Raw genomic sequence first — 12,486 nt, forward strand, 5'->3', positions numbered from 1 at the left:
TTCTGCCAGATGGAAGAAAAAAAATCCCAAAGTCAGCAAAAGGCTATTTTTAACTTTTGTTTTTGTTGATTTTCTGTTATCAGAATATCACTGGTCTTTAGACTGAAAAGTATTGTTATCAACGGTAAGCAAAGGTATGTTGGCAAAAACAGTCGTGTACATAATTTTAACTAAGCACTGATCATTAATGTTTTGTCGCTGTGTATTCTTAATGTAAAATCTACTGACTTTTATCCACTCTTTCACTACTCTTGGGGATGTAGGTGTGCAGAAAAATTCATTATCTTATCCCAAACCATTCAGATAAAATGCATCAAATCTGTCCTAAGCCATTATTCAAACTCCACAAGAAATAACATAGGGATAGTTTCATATTTTCTACAGAAGATTAAAAAGATGAGTAGTTTTAAGCACTGGAAAACAAATCAAAATCACCTATGTGTAATCTGTTTTCATTGCAGACAATGGAAATTGTGTATGTGATTCTTAGGGAAGAATTTGGTCCTTTAAATACTCGAAATAATGAATGCTGTTGTTCCCGTATTTGATTTTGTAGCATAGTTGTTCTATGAGTACAGGGAAAACACTAACAAATTAAGTGTGTCAGTGAACCATTACAATTCTTGACTTTTAAAATGATGTATGGTACCTCTGCAGTAATTCAGCTTAGCTTATTCAGCGTTACAGATGGAAATGTTCCACTAGCATACCTTAGCGACTTGGTAAGTCTATAGACAAGTCCCTGACGTGGCATGGTGTCCTCCAGAGTCCATGAAAGATTCAGCCTCAGCTCACATCCCATCAGACTGTTACTGAGGACTTTTCTTTTTGCTTTTGTCCTTCTCTAAACTTCATTGGTTTTATTTCTTTACATTCTTTCCTTTCTTTTATGTAGTTTAAATCTGCAACTGTGCAGTAAACTCAGTCATCACTAATTAAAAAAAAAAAAAAGTGCAACAGTAGCAGAAAGAAATAAATTATCCCACCTGGGGCCATTTAAAAGTTATTTTTGGTGTTGCTGGGATGAGGTGTGTATTCCTGTGTATGAAGGAAGTGGCAGAACACCTGTGTCTCACTTAATCCTGGAGGTCTGTTTTGGACAGGGAGTGATTAGCAGATGTCCTACAAAAGGTTTGGGAGCAGAGATTTCCTCTTTAATGAACATCTGTCCTCCCAGGAAGCGTTGTGCAGGTGACAGCGCCTGAATGATCACTCATTGTTCTGCACAGCAGAGCTACTATAATGCCTTGGTGCTCTGTGTGCTGGCTGCCCTAGGGTCTGGCACGCCAAGGCAGGGTAATCTTATCTGCAACCCCTGAGATGGGATTATTAATGCTGCAAGGTAGGCATTGGTGTGACAGGCACTCACATTGCAAAGCAATGATGTGCTTTTGTGGCTTGGTTCTGAGGCTTGAGACAAAGTGTTGGCACTTCTGAAGTAACTGCAAGTGCCTGTGACTGCCTTGCCATGGCAAATCTGGTAAAGATGAAGGAGAGGGAAACACAGACATCTGCTGCTTTGCTTCCACATGAGGCCAACCAGTTGTCTTTTCATAGCAATGCTCTACATGTGATACAAGTGAAAATAATTTTGCAAGGCTGATGTTGCTCTCTGTAGGATTTCATTGCTGTTTGCTGCTGAGTACTCAAGTCACTGATCTCTGTATGCAGTGAGTGCTAGGGTGTCATGCTAGAGAGCTCATTCATGATGTTCTGTAGAGCTCCACAAGGGAGCTGCTAGGAAGGGTTTTGCTCTCAACTTCCCCCTGTGCTCACCTCTTAACTATTGCAGAACCTGACCCATCTTCCTTTCCTCTCCCAGAGTACAAAGCCAGGTACCTGATGGCCTTTGTGGAACAGCACATTTCCCTCTTTGCTGGGAAGACTTGCCTTGAGGTTGTACAGAAAAGTAACTACCCCATGATGTGGCTGTCTGTTGTTTCTTCTCAGACCCCATAAAACATGAAACCAAATTCAGTAGTAATAAACAATTTCTCTGTTTAGGGTTTATTGCTTCACAGTGGGCTGTTTTGTGTGGACTAATAACTGTGGTAATCCCACACATTTTGGACTAGATGATCTTATAGGTCATTTCCAACCTTGTTATTCTATGATTCTGTGATTTTCTTGTCTTTGAGAAGGCAGATCACTGTCTGCAGATGTGCAGTGCTGCATATGGTCTGCAATGTTCTGATTCACATCTACACTGTAATTCAGCCCCAGCACAGATCTTGATCTTGTCTCCAGCTCCTCTGTCCATATATAGAATTGCTGTCTTCAGTTTTAGGGTGGTTTGTATCTTGCTGTGCCCAGGCAATGTCTCTGATAATGTTGCATGTCAGGAACTATTGCATGTCTGGTTAGGAGGTAAGGTGTGAATTATGTGTTCTCATTGCAGGAGCCTCAGCATTACAGGGCCGTGTTTTCTCTGCTCTGTGGCATCTGCAGTAACTCCAGCCCCCAGTGATGCTGATGGCGGATTGCCTGGCAAATTCTGATCAGGCATCCCCAAATAGACTACTTGTAGAAGCAGTTAAGCACATGTGGCCAAAATATGATACTGAAGGAGTATCATACTCCAAAAATAGGTATGTTATCTTTGAATGGCATTTAGCACCACATACTACCCAGTCTTCATTTGCAAACAGTCGCAAGGAATTGAGTGATGACAGCCTAATTAATTATGATCTGTATTAAGCTATTGAGAGTGTCATTAACCCACTGGGAGGGAGACTTCTGATTTAAAACACTGGTCATGGTTTTGTTTCTGCTTGGCAGGAGTGTAGTGTCCCAGCTGCCATGTTGTTGCTGACAGATGGCAACCCATTTGCTTGCTATCGTCTCCCAGTGCTTTGAGGGTGTCAGAACCTGCTCACCAGTAAGTCTCATGCTTACCATCATGGTGTGGATCTGCCCCAGTAAAAAGCCATGGGGAGATGGTCAGGGAGTAGTGCTGCACTCTTAAAATCATAGAGTCATAGAATAGCTTGACTTGGAAGAAGCCTTACAGATAATCTCATCCAGTGCTCTTTCTTTGAGCACGGTTGATGACTGCTAGATCAGGCTGCCCCAGTTCCCAGCCAACCTGGCTAACCACAGCTTCTCTGGGTAACTGTGCCAGGGCTTCACTGCCTTTTGAGTAAAGAATTCTTCCTAATATCTGATCTGCAAGCCTTCATCTCTGCCTAGGGCCTGGTGTGTCCTACCATAACTCTTGATACTTCACTACTTCTTACCATGGAATCAAGAGGCCAGCTCCCAGATCACCATTCAGCTCCTATACAGCATAGCCCAGGTGTGGTGGCTGAGTGGGTCACTTGCAGAGATCCCCTGACAGATGACAGTGCTTCTTTCTTCTCTCTTTTTCCTTTCCTGTTTTCCTGACTTTCAGCTTTCTCTGATCTGGTATTGGACCTCATCAATCAGCTCACTAGCCCAGCATAAAACATAGCACAGAGGGGGAAATTGAGATAGTTCTCTGCCAGATTACTGACTTGCTTCTGCTCAAAAATTGATTTACAGCTCCAGAGGGAGAGGCAGAGGAGGATGTTCCCTGTCTAAAGGCTGCACTGCAGCTTTGGAAACCCATCACAGCGATAATGCAGTGGGAGCACCTTCTGTGTAGTTTGCAGCTGTTGGTTGCCTTCTGAACTATTACTTATGCATGTATTTGTGGCACTGTAGGCTTGCACAGGGTGTTTCTATTCATAATGGTAGTTGAAGCTGACATTCTCAATATCTGGGTTTTGAAAACTGCCTGTTAAATTTTCAAATACAAATTTATGCAACAAAATGTGTTTTTAAGTACAGTAATTTTAGTAATTTTAAGGAGAATGAAATACTGTTCTGAACTACCTTGTAGATTGTGTTAACTAAGTTATGAAGCATATCTAAAACAACAGTACATACCTTATTCATTTACACAGTTCAGTCATTTTGGGATAGCATCCACGCCGTTGGAGTATAGGACAGTCTAACAATGGAAGTAGTGGTGCACATTCTCCTTTGTGAAGAATATCAATGCTTTCAAGCTATTTTCTATTTTTATTTTTAAAAGCTGCTCATCACTAGTATTCAATCTACAGTGTAGTTGCCCACTTATTTCTCTTAGAAAGGAGTGTAGAAAATGAGATTTGAGCAGCAACTTATATTGCTGTTTGTCCCTTCTTGCCTGTTTGTGACTGTCTTCCACGACAGGTTGTGCAAATGATGTGTGATATGAAGACATGGATCAGGAAGAATTGGTGTTGAGTCATGGCAGAGCCTGGGCTGCCCCAGTTCTTGGAGCAGCCCCAAGGGAACTGAGATGCTATATATTCTACATTTCTTCCCTGCCCAGCTCATGTTTACCCCTTTTTTGTCTCCCTGCCTGAGGACATCCCATAAGTGCATTGACTGACATTGACTGACGTGGTGTGTGGGCTGGTTATTCCTCCCCACCACCAGCTGCAAGTGACTATGGCTGACCAACTGGTCTTCCCCATCAACAGCGTCCCTCTCTCCATCCCTTTGTACCTCTAACATTCCTTTCTCCTGGTGTTTGTCATAGGGGAAGGGGACTGCTCTGTGGAGGGCAGCACAGAGTTCCCTCCCTGCTACCAAGTGCCCTTGTGCTTTGGGGATAATGTGCTCAGGGCAGGCTGCCTCGCTTCGAGTGCATGTGGTCTGTGGGATACATGATCACTCACAGGCTTGCATCTCTTGTCTCCCAACACTCTCCCTTTCCCTTCTTCTCTGTTTTTTATGGGAGTGCTTTCAAATCATAAAAGGAGAATAGAACACAGTGATGTGTTGAGGGCCAGTTTTGTGCCTTTGCCTGGCCTTCCAATGATGTCTTTAAACTGAGTAGAGATGACTGATCCTTCTCCACAGTACATCCTGGACTGACACTAGAGTGGAAATCAATTTGTCTTAGGCAGAGTGGGCAACAGGAAAGCAGGACCTCCTTGATGCCCTATGGCCATTTGAATGTATGGGAAGGAGGAATGCTGACGGGACGCAGCGCTGAGGTTAGATTTGCCTGAAATGAGCCAATGCATGCTAGGTTAGCGGGGATTCAGCTGTACACTACTAAGTGTGGCTGGCAGTGGATCTGCACTTTTTAATGAGGGTTCTTTGTTAAACATTAGCGTTAACAAGATGGTTGTCTTGCCTAATGTGAGTTGCTGTCCTTGTTCTTAAAATGGGGATGTATTTTCTTCTATTTCTATGCTTTCATGTAAGTGCTGAATCTGCACGCTCTGCTGAGGAAGAGTGTGAAAAGAAGGCAGTCCAGCATAAAGCATGGCTATCTTCCTAGTGGGAGAACTGGGACTGCACTTTCTGGGGATGGTCGCCATGCACCGAGCCTGCTTTGTAGCCAGGAGCACTGGCACATCATCCGGTATCTCCCACATGTCTGATGGCCCTATGCAGGGTCAGCGTGGGTGTCACAGCACCTCTCTGAAAAATCAGAGCCCTGGGCCAGCCAGGTAAGGCAACTGTGCTTCTGCATGCTGAGCAGGGGAAGGCCGTAAGCACAATTCAGCGATGGTGCTGTCCCTGTGTGCAGGATGGACACATGCAGCTGGCACATGGGGCTGTGATGTATCTCTGCGTAGGTTTTGGAAAGCTGAGCACCAGCAGGAATGTGGAGGCTGGTTCTCCATGATGCTCTACTGGAAAACGTTAGCTGGCAACGGAGTGATCCTTCAGAGGAAGGCAGGTTCCTCAAAGCCCCAAGAAATGGTGTGGCTGCATGGCTGCCAGCTCCACCAGTGAAACCGAGTTCTGGTTCCATCCTGCCTCTGGGGCTCTGCTGATGTTGTCTGCCAGCACCTCGACTCTTCCGAATCCAGTGGAGAGGCACTGACTGCAGCGCAGCATGGGAAAGCCCCACAGCTTGGAGATGTCTGTGGGCTCATTGAAAAGTCTGACAATGGCCATTCACTGGAGTATATTCAAAGCAATGGGGATGTCTAAAGCTTTAACTCCTGATCTGACGGGGAAAAAATCAGTTTGGCACAAAATTTACTTGTTCCATGAACTGGTGGGTTTTAACAGTCTCTAGAGTTTATGTCTCAAGTCAGAAATTTATTTTCTCTGTTTTCTCACTTTGTTTAATGTTGGTTGGTAATATGAACAAAATTTGTTTTTGTTTTTGTTTTTTTAAATACAAATGCCATTAAATGTCTGTGCATTGGAAATGGACCTACTGTTTCCAGGGGATTGAGACACTTCTACCTTCTCTTTTATTCTGGTGCTCAGTACTCACTACATAGTAGCCACTGGTCTCTGAAAAAAATTAGTACTCTTTCAGATTTATTTGATCTGTTGTAGTTAATAGAAGATTTATTCACAGTGTTTGGGATTTTGTATGGTAGATGCTAACTCTGATGCTAACTTTTACGCTACATGTGGGAATTTTGGCTAGCTCTGTTCTGTACAGTCCATAAGCATCATGCAAATTGTGAAATTGCCAAGCAAGGGGAAAAGAATCAAGAAAATATAAAATGTTCTTTAAAATACTGTATTATTCTTACTCTAGAAAAAATAAACTCTTAACATTAATTTTAATGACACTATCTTCACCATTTCAGCTGTTCTTTTTGTGAACAGAGAAAACTCTGCAATATTCCTCAGGCTTAGAATTTGATCTGCTTTGTAAAGGCTTGTGATCCTGCTGAGATTGTCTTCTGCATCATTATAATGTGTTCTCAGCTGGCCTGAATCACACGCAGCCTTAAGTAGTGCCACATTGCTCCTGCCAGTATTCCTCCTTCCCTTCTGCTACGTTGCATCCAGGCTGGGCTGCTCTGCACAAGGCTGGGTGTCAAATGCAGAGCAGAAACACCTGGAGCACTCAAGACTTACAGGCAAATTGTGACATAGAATGTGTTACAAGAGTCTGCAAGCTGGCACGGGGAGAAGTAGATGGCAGTGCCCACAAGCCCAAGTGCTGCTGGTGGGCAGAGCTCGGTGAGGAACGCACCCCTGGGCTTCATGTTTCTACCCACCTTGTTGTCACAGATGGGTCTGAAACCTGAAGGAGAGGACATCATCCAGCCACTGCTTTGTTGTCTGGACTTGTCTGTGCCTGCATGACCCACATACCTCTGGGTCATCTTGAGACCTATTAGGCAGACAAAGTTATTCAAGACATAAAACAAAGAAATGGCAAAATGTCTGAGTATAGTGAAGGCAGTGGAAAGGCAGTGGAAAAGCCTGGCAAATGCAATAAAAGTTGTTGTGGTTTTTTTTTTTCCCTAAAGAAGGCAAGCATAATCCTCGTCTTTAAGCTATCCTTTAATATCCTACTTTGTTTTACACTGGAATTAGAAAATCTTTTCCATTTGTTTTAATTATCTGCTGACTTTAATTCTGCCTTTGAAAAATGTTTTTGCTATGACAACCCCAGCTATGGTGAGTAGCATTAGGGAAAAACAGTTAAAGTAAAGCTTTTATCTTTCCCTACATGCAATATTTAATCATTCTAATCTTTTAATATGAATGTGGTTTCTCCCATTCTGAAAATTGACAAGATTAGGGCTGCCTCTCCCAAAATAGCACTTCAAAAGCACGTTTTGCTTAGGCATAGCTAGTGCAGTACATAACCAGCTAGCAAAGCATGAGAATTCCTGTAAGTGACCAATTGATTCTCAGAGTTAAACCTGTGTCTGAGGCTTTCACGTGCCAACCTTTCTAACTCTGCCTAAACTCAACTTTTTTAAGAACAGTTTGTAAAAAAAGTACATTCTTTTGTTTTATATAAAAAGGGTGTTAAAAGATTCACTGTTCTGCCAAACAATAATATTTCTATGCACTGTGTCATTCGGTGGTGTTGCTGTTGAAATTTTGCATGTTTTCTGGACGTTCTGACATCCGTATGTTTATGTGGTACTTGTAGAAATGCTAACCATTGCTGCTGTGATCAGAGCCACTGAAAAACTGAGAGCTGTATGAGAAGCCCTGCCAGTCAGCAGGTATTTCTGTGTGTCACAGTAAATCTCTGCGTTCTGACGTTGTTTCCTGTGTTAAGCCAATGTTCAGTGCCTTCTGGAGAAGGAACCAACATGTTGCAGTAGGCAGGAGGTGCTGAACGTTTCATGTCTTCTTCTGAACAGTTGACCACTTATCAGCTTGATCCTTAAAGAGCAAACAAAAAAAAAAGTATTAAAGAAAATCTTGAATTCTCCATCTTTCTTTGAGGTGTCTTCTCATCAATTTTGATTTGGAATAAAAAAATTAAGATGCCCAACCAACTGCCTTGATGAAGCTAAAGGCTCCCACAGCCGTATGCCAGCTGTGAACGTGAGGGGTAAGACATTCCTGTGGATAGCTGATCCAGTGATCAGCCAAGCCTGTGAGAGCTGTTGTGGAGTTTGCTAAAAATGCCTACTAATGAAAGCAGTCCTCTGATTACTGTAAGAAACTGCCAGCTCTCCTAGCAGCTTTGAGCCTGCTCCTGTAAACAAGTGTCAGCCTGGTCAAGTGGTGGATTCCAGTCACTTTCCCACCTCCGCTGAAGCCATACTTTGCTGCCAAATGAGCCTTGGATGAAATTCAAGCCTGAGATTTTTGGTCTTGTTCTTTCCAATTGCTTTCATGGCAGGCAGGCCCTGTTTATCAAAATTCTGACACCGCATTTTCAGCTCCTTTTCCACCTTCCCCTTAGAATCTGGCAGTATAGCAGATACACACATACCCAGAATTAATTTTGACTTAGCTAGGATTTTGACAGGCTGAAATCATACCATATTGTATTTGTACAACAGAAACAAGCTGTGGGTAAAAGCGTGATCTGTCACAGATCCCTGCCACCAGGCACAGTCAGCTGCACCTGGTCTGCTCTGAAAGTACCATCTTATGCGCAAACAATGAAGGGCTATAGCCATTGTTTCATGATCTCTGCTGACAGGTGAAAGTCTGCTAAACATCCTGAAAAGGTTTTCAAATCAGAATACCAAAACAAACAAACAAACAAAAAACCTGTGTGACTGGGACAATAACAGAGAATTGAATTCATTCCTGCTGCTCTGAAGCCATCTCTGCACCTCTGTACAAGGCAGTTTGTAGCCCTTGGTGTGCAAAGGGCTTCTCCCAAAATAGTTTGCATCACGATCTTCAAAATTGCCATTCCTTTTTGTCACACCTGGAACATTTACAAAAAGCAGTATTGCAAGGTGCAGGCTGGACCACCCTGGAAGTCTGTCCATGTAGTAGTCCTCTCCCACAGACCAATGGATTCAAGGTGCAGTCTTGCCTCAAATACTGTGTTCATTTCTGGGCTCTACAATAAAGAAATTGTTAAGGTCCATGAAACAATCTGAAAGACAGCAAAAAAAAAGCTAGAAGGCAGAAAAAAAGGTAGAAGGTTTGGTAGAAGGCATGTGAGGCACCGTGTGAGGAGAGGTGGGCAGACCTGGGTTATCGTGTGTGGAGGTGGCAGAAAAGTGGTCACTGCTCTGCAGCTCCCTGAGGGGAAGCAAAGGGACATGCTGGGCTGAGCCCCCTGGTGGGACAGAACGCAAAGGAGTGGCACATAGCTGCACCTGGGGAGGATGAGACCGGGCATCAGGAAGCATTCCTTCACCATGAGGGCAGTCAAACTGTGGAACAGGCTTCCTAGAGGTGACACAGCTGTCAGTGGCCAAGGGGAGTTTGGGCAGTGTGCTCAGTGACTGCTGTGACTGTTGACTAGCAATTGATGTTGAGTGAAGGCCCCTTCCCACTGAGTTGTTCTAAACATTCCTAGAACATTTCTGAAACCTCAACTGTCCAAAAGTGATAAGGGTGCTTGAGGCCTTTTGCAGAATTTCAGTTCCCATCTTGTGGATGGAATAAGGCTGTCCTCAGAAATAAAGGGCCGTTTTATTGCTCTAAAATCCAATGGCTTCTTCGTAGAATTATAGAATCATAGAATCGCTCAGGTTGGAGAAGACCTTAAAGAACATGAAGTCCATCTGCAACATAACCATACTACCCTAACTCTAGCAACCCTCCTCTAAACCATATTCAGCTGCTTTCTGATGCCAGCTGAGACCAGCTGCAATGAGTTTCTTTTTGGTCTCTAGTGGCTATGTACACATGAACACATCTCCGCCAGTGCAGTGAGGAGTTTCTGCTCCACAGAACTCCTGCCTGCCTAGGCCTGATATTAGGTATGCAAGGCAGTGGCAGAGAGTCTAATTCCTTGCATTTTTTGTCTTTTTAGCTAGGTCTTAGTCTTCCAGTCCAACTAATTGCAGAAATTGACTTAGCAATTGCAACCTATTGTAGGGAACCTGCTTTGGAGTGAAGGATCTCCATAAGTCCCTTCCAACCCCTATAATCCTGTGATTCTGTGATCCTGTAATTGGTAATTGGTCCTTAGAGCTCCTTCCCACACACTGACCCAACCTGCCAAAAGGTGTGTCAGGTTCTTGCAGAACTACAGTTGTATATTCCCATCTTCACTTTGACTGCAGATGCATCTACATTGCCTTCAGCTTAGATTTGAATCAGAAAAGCAAACAGCACCGTTTAGTTAGCTCTTTGCATGCTAGAAATCCAGTTGTTTTACAGATGCAGACGTGGCGTTAGGTTTCAGCCTGCTGCCTGCAGTGTGTGAGAAGTTTTCCTGGCGTTTGTTCATTTTTCACCACAGCTCTCTGGTTTCAAGAAGCAAATGGGCTGATGTTAATGCTGTAGTGGATTTGATGCCACCGCCCCATCAGTGTGATGCCTTCTGTGTACATGTTGTAAGCTCCTGTAATTGTGTTTTGACCTAAGTGCACTGTGGTGCAGGAAAAGCTTTTTGATTTTTATTATTATTATTATTAAATAATAAAATAAAACCCTATTGCATTTCTGTCTGTGCTGCTGAAAGGAGACAAGAGAGAATTTATCCATCCACATCCCACTGGAATTTCGAGGCTAACTTAGGTTTCTTTGGACCCCTTTGCAAGCCCCAGTTGTAATCCACTATATTAGGCAGAGACGTTAACATGAGCAGTGATACCTTTCTAACACTAAAAATGCAGTTTTTCTGTGGGACCTTCTCACACTGACATCTTGCCTCTGCATTTCGGAATTTATATGTTTGTACATTTGTTAGGGAGAAGGAAGATTTTAGTATATTTTAATTAATTAGGCTTTGCAAATCCAGGATATCTGACAGAGAGAGAGAGAAGGTTTACTGGATTTTTTTTCTGAAGACATCAGGAAAATTGTCAACCCTCAGAGCTACCTGTTCAACTTCAGACCTGGTTCATTCTGGATCTGAAAAAGAACAAGAGACCTGGAAAAATAAATAAATGAAGAAAAAGTCTTCACTGGTAAATGAGGAAAGATTCCACAGCCTTCTTCAGCGCCGGGTCCCCAGCTGGGTTCCCAGGTCTGCCAACCCTTTTGCTTGATGGCTGGATAGGTTTTAACTCATGTGGATGCCATGTTGCTCTTTCTGCAGCAGATTTCTAAGAAGCAAACTTCACATTGGTTAAGATCCTTGAGAACAGCATCATCATCTGTGTCTTATGTGTCTTATGACACTTTTGTGCCAGCTGTACTTTTTTCCCTCACTGCGAAGTGCTCCACTCCTCTTCACTGGGGATGGAGCAAAGAGATGCTTTATTGCCATCTGTTGCACCACACTTCAGCCAGGTGCCTCCTTGGCTTCCCTGAAAAATGCTTCTTTGGGGTGATTGAGTATAAAAGTTAATTAAATAAGAAGACAGTAAAATCAAAAGGTCTTTTTTTTTTTTTTTTTTTTGATGGTCTGGATTTCATCCCCTGCTCACTTATCCAATAATTGGGCATTGATGAAGCATGAGTTCACTGTTGTGTTAATTGGAATATTCACTTTCACCAATCTGCAACTTCCAAAGACACTCTGGTCTTTATCACACTCTGTTTTTATCTCCCTGTAATAATCCTTAACATGTCTGGTTCTGCTGTGTTAGAGGTTGATTTCACTGTCCACACGACATTTGCCACTGTTGTAGTGTGACTTTTTATTTCTGTTTTTTAATATTTGCATTGGTACAGCCTTAAACTTACAGAATTAAAAATCATTTCGGAGATAATCAAGATAGTCATTGATGTCTGTGATAAGTGCATGCTTTATTCACAGTATTTTGTCTGTAATTAGGTGTAGCGACCAATACTCATATATTTAATAAACTGTCTTCTGCAAAGTTGACTGCTTTGTTTAATCAAATGAAGGCAACTTACTTGGAATTCTGAGGTCCATTTGTGTGAAAAGCCTCACAGCCCTCTCACAGTTCTCATGTATGAGTATCAGCACAGTGGGAAGTTCCTGTGGACCTGTGAAGCATTCCAATTAGCAGAGTGCAAATAGGCTCAGCAAGAAATAGCTGCTGCCGTGCCCTGCCTTACTCCTGGGGTCGTGTTACAGGGGAAAAATTAAACAATTGCTTACGTCTTTCCCTGCTTAGGAATGTGCATAAAAACAGCTTGACTTTAACTGTGTGCTTATTTAATCTCACTGCAGCATGAGATAAAGCATAT

At 42.9% G+C, this 12,486-nt stretch overlaps 1 protein-coding gene across 4 annotated transcripts in view; it reads left to right on the forward strand.

Annotated features, from left to right (window-relative positions):
• The window catches only part of KIAA1958 (KIAA1958 ortholog), a 62,358-nt gene extending 50,869 nt beyond the window's left edge, over positions 1-11,489 (forward strand). For 3 of the 4 annotated variants that reach the window (XR_006170641.1, XR_006170640.1, XR_006170639.1), the window contains one exon: positions 84-11,489. The gene's annotated coding sequence lies outside the window, so the exon portion shown is untranslated. The remainder of the gene's footprint in view (positions 1-83) is intronic. The other variant, XR_006170642.1, reaches the window with a different exon arrangement.
• The last annotated feature ends 997 nt before the right edge of the window (positions 11,490-12,486 follow it).

Source organism: Centrocercus urophasianus, unplaced genomic scaffold, assembly GCF_019232065.1.
Source record: "Centrocercus urophasianus isolate 14NV4802_14NV808 unplaced genomic scaffold, USGS_Curo_1.0 seq_31, whole genome shotgun sequence".
Lineage (NCBI taxonomy): Eukaryota > Metazoa > Chordata > Aves > Galliformes > Phasianidae > Centrocercus > Centrocercus urophasianus.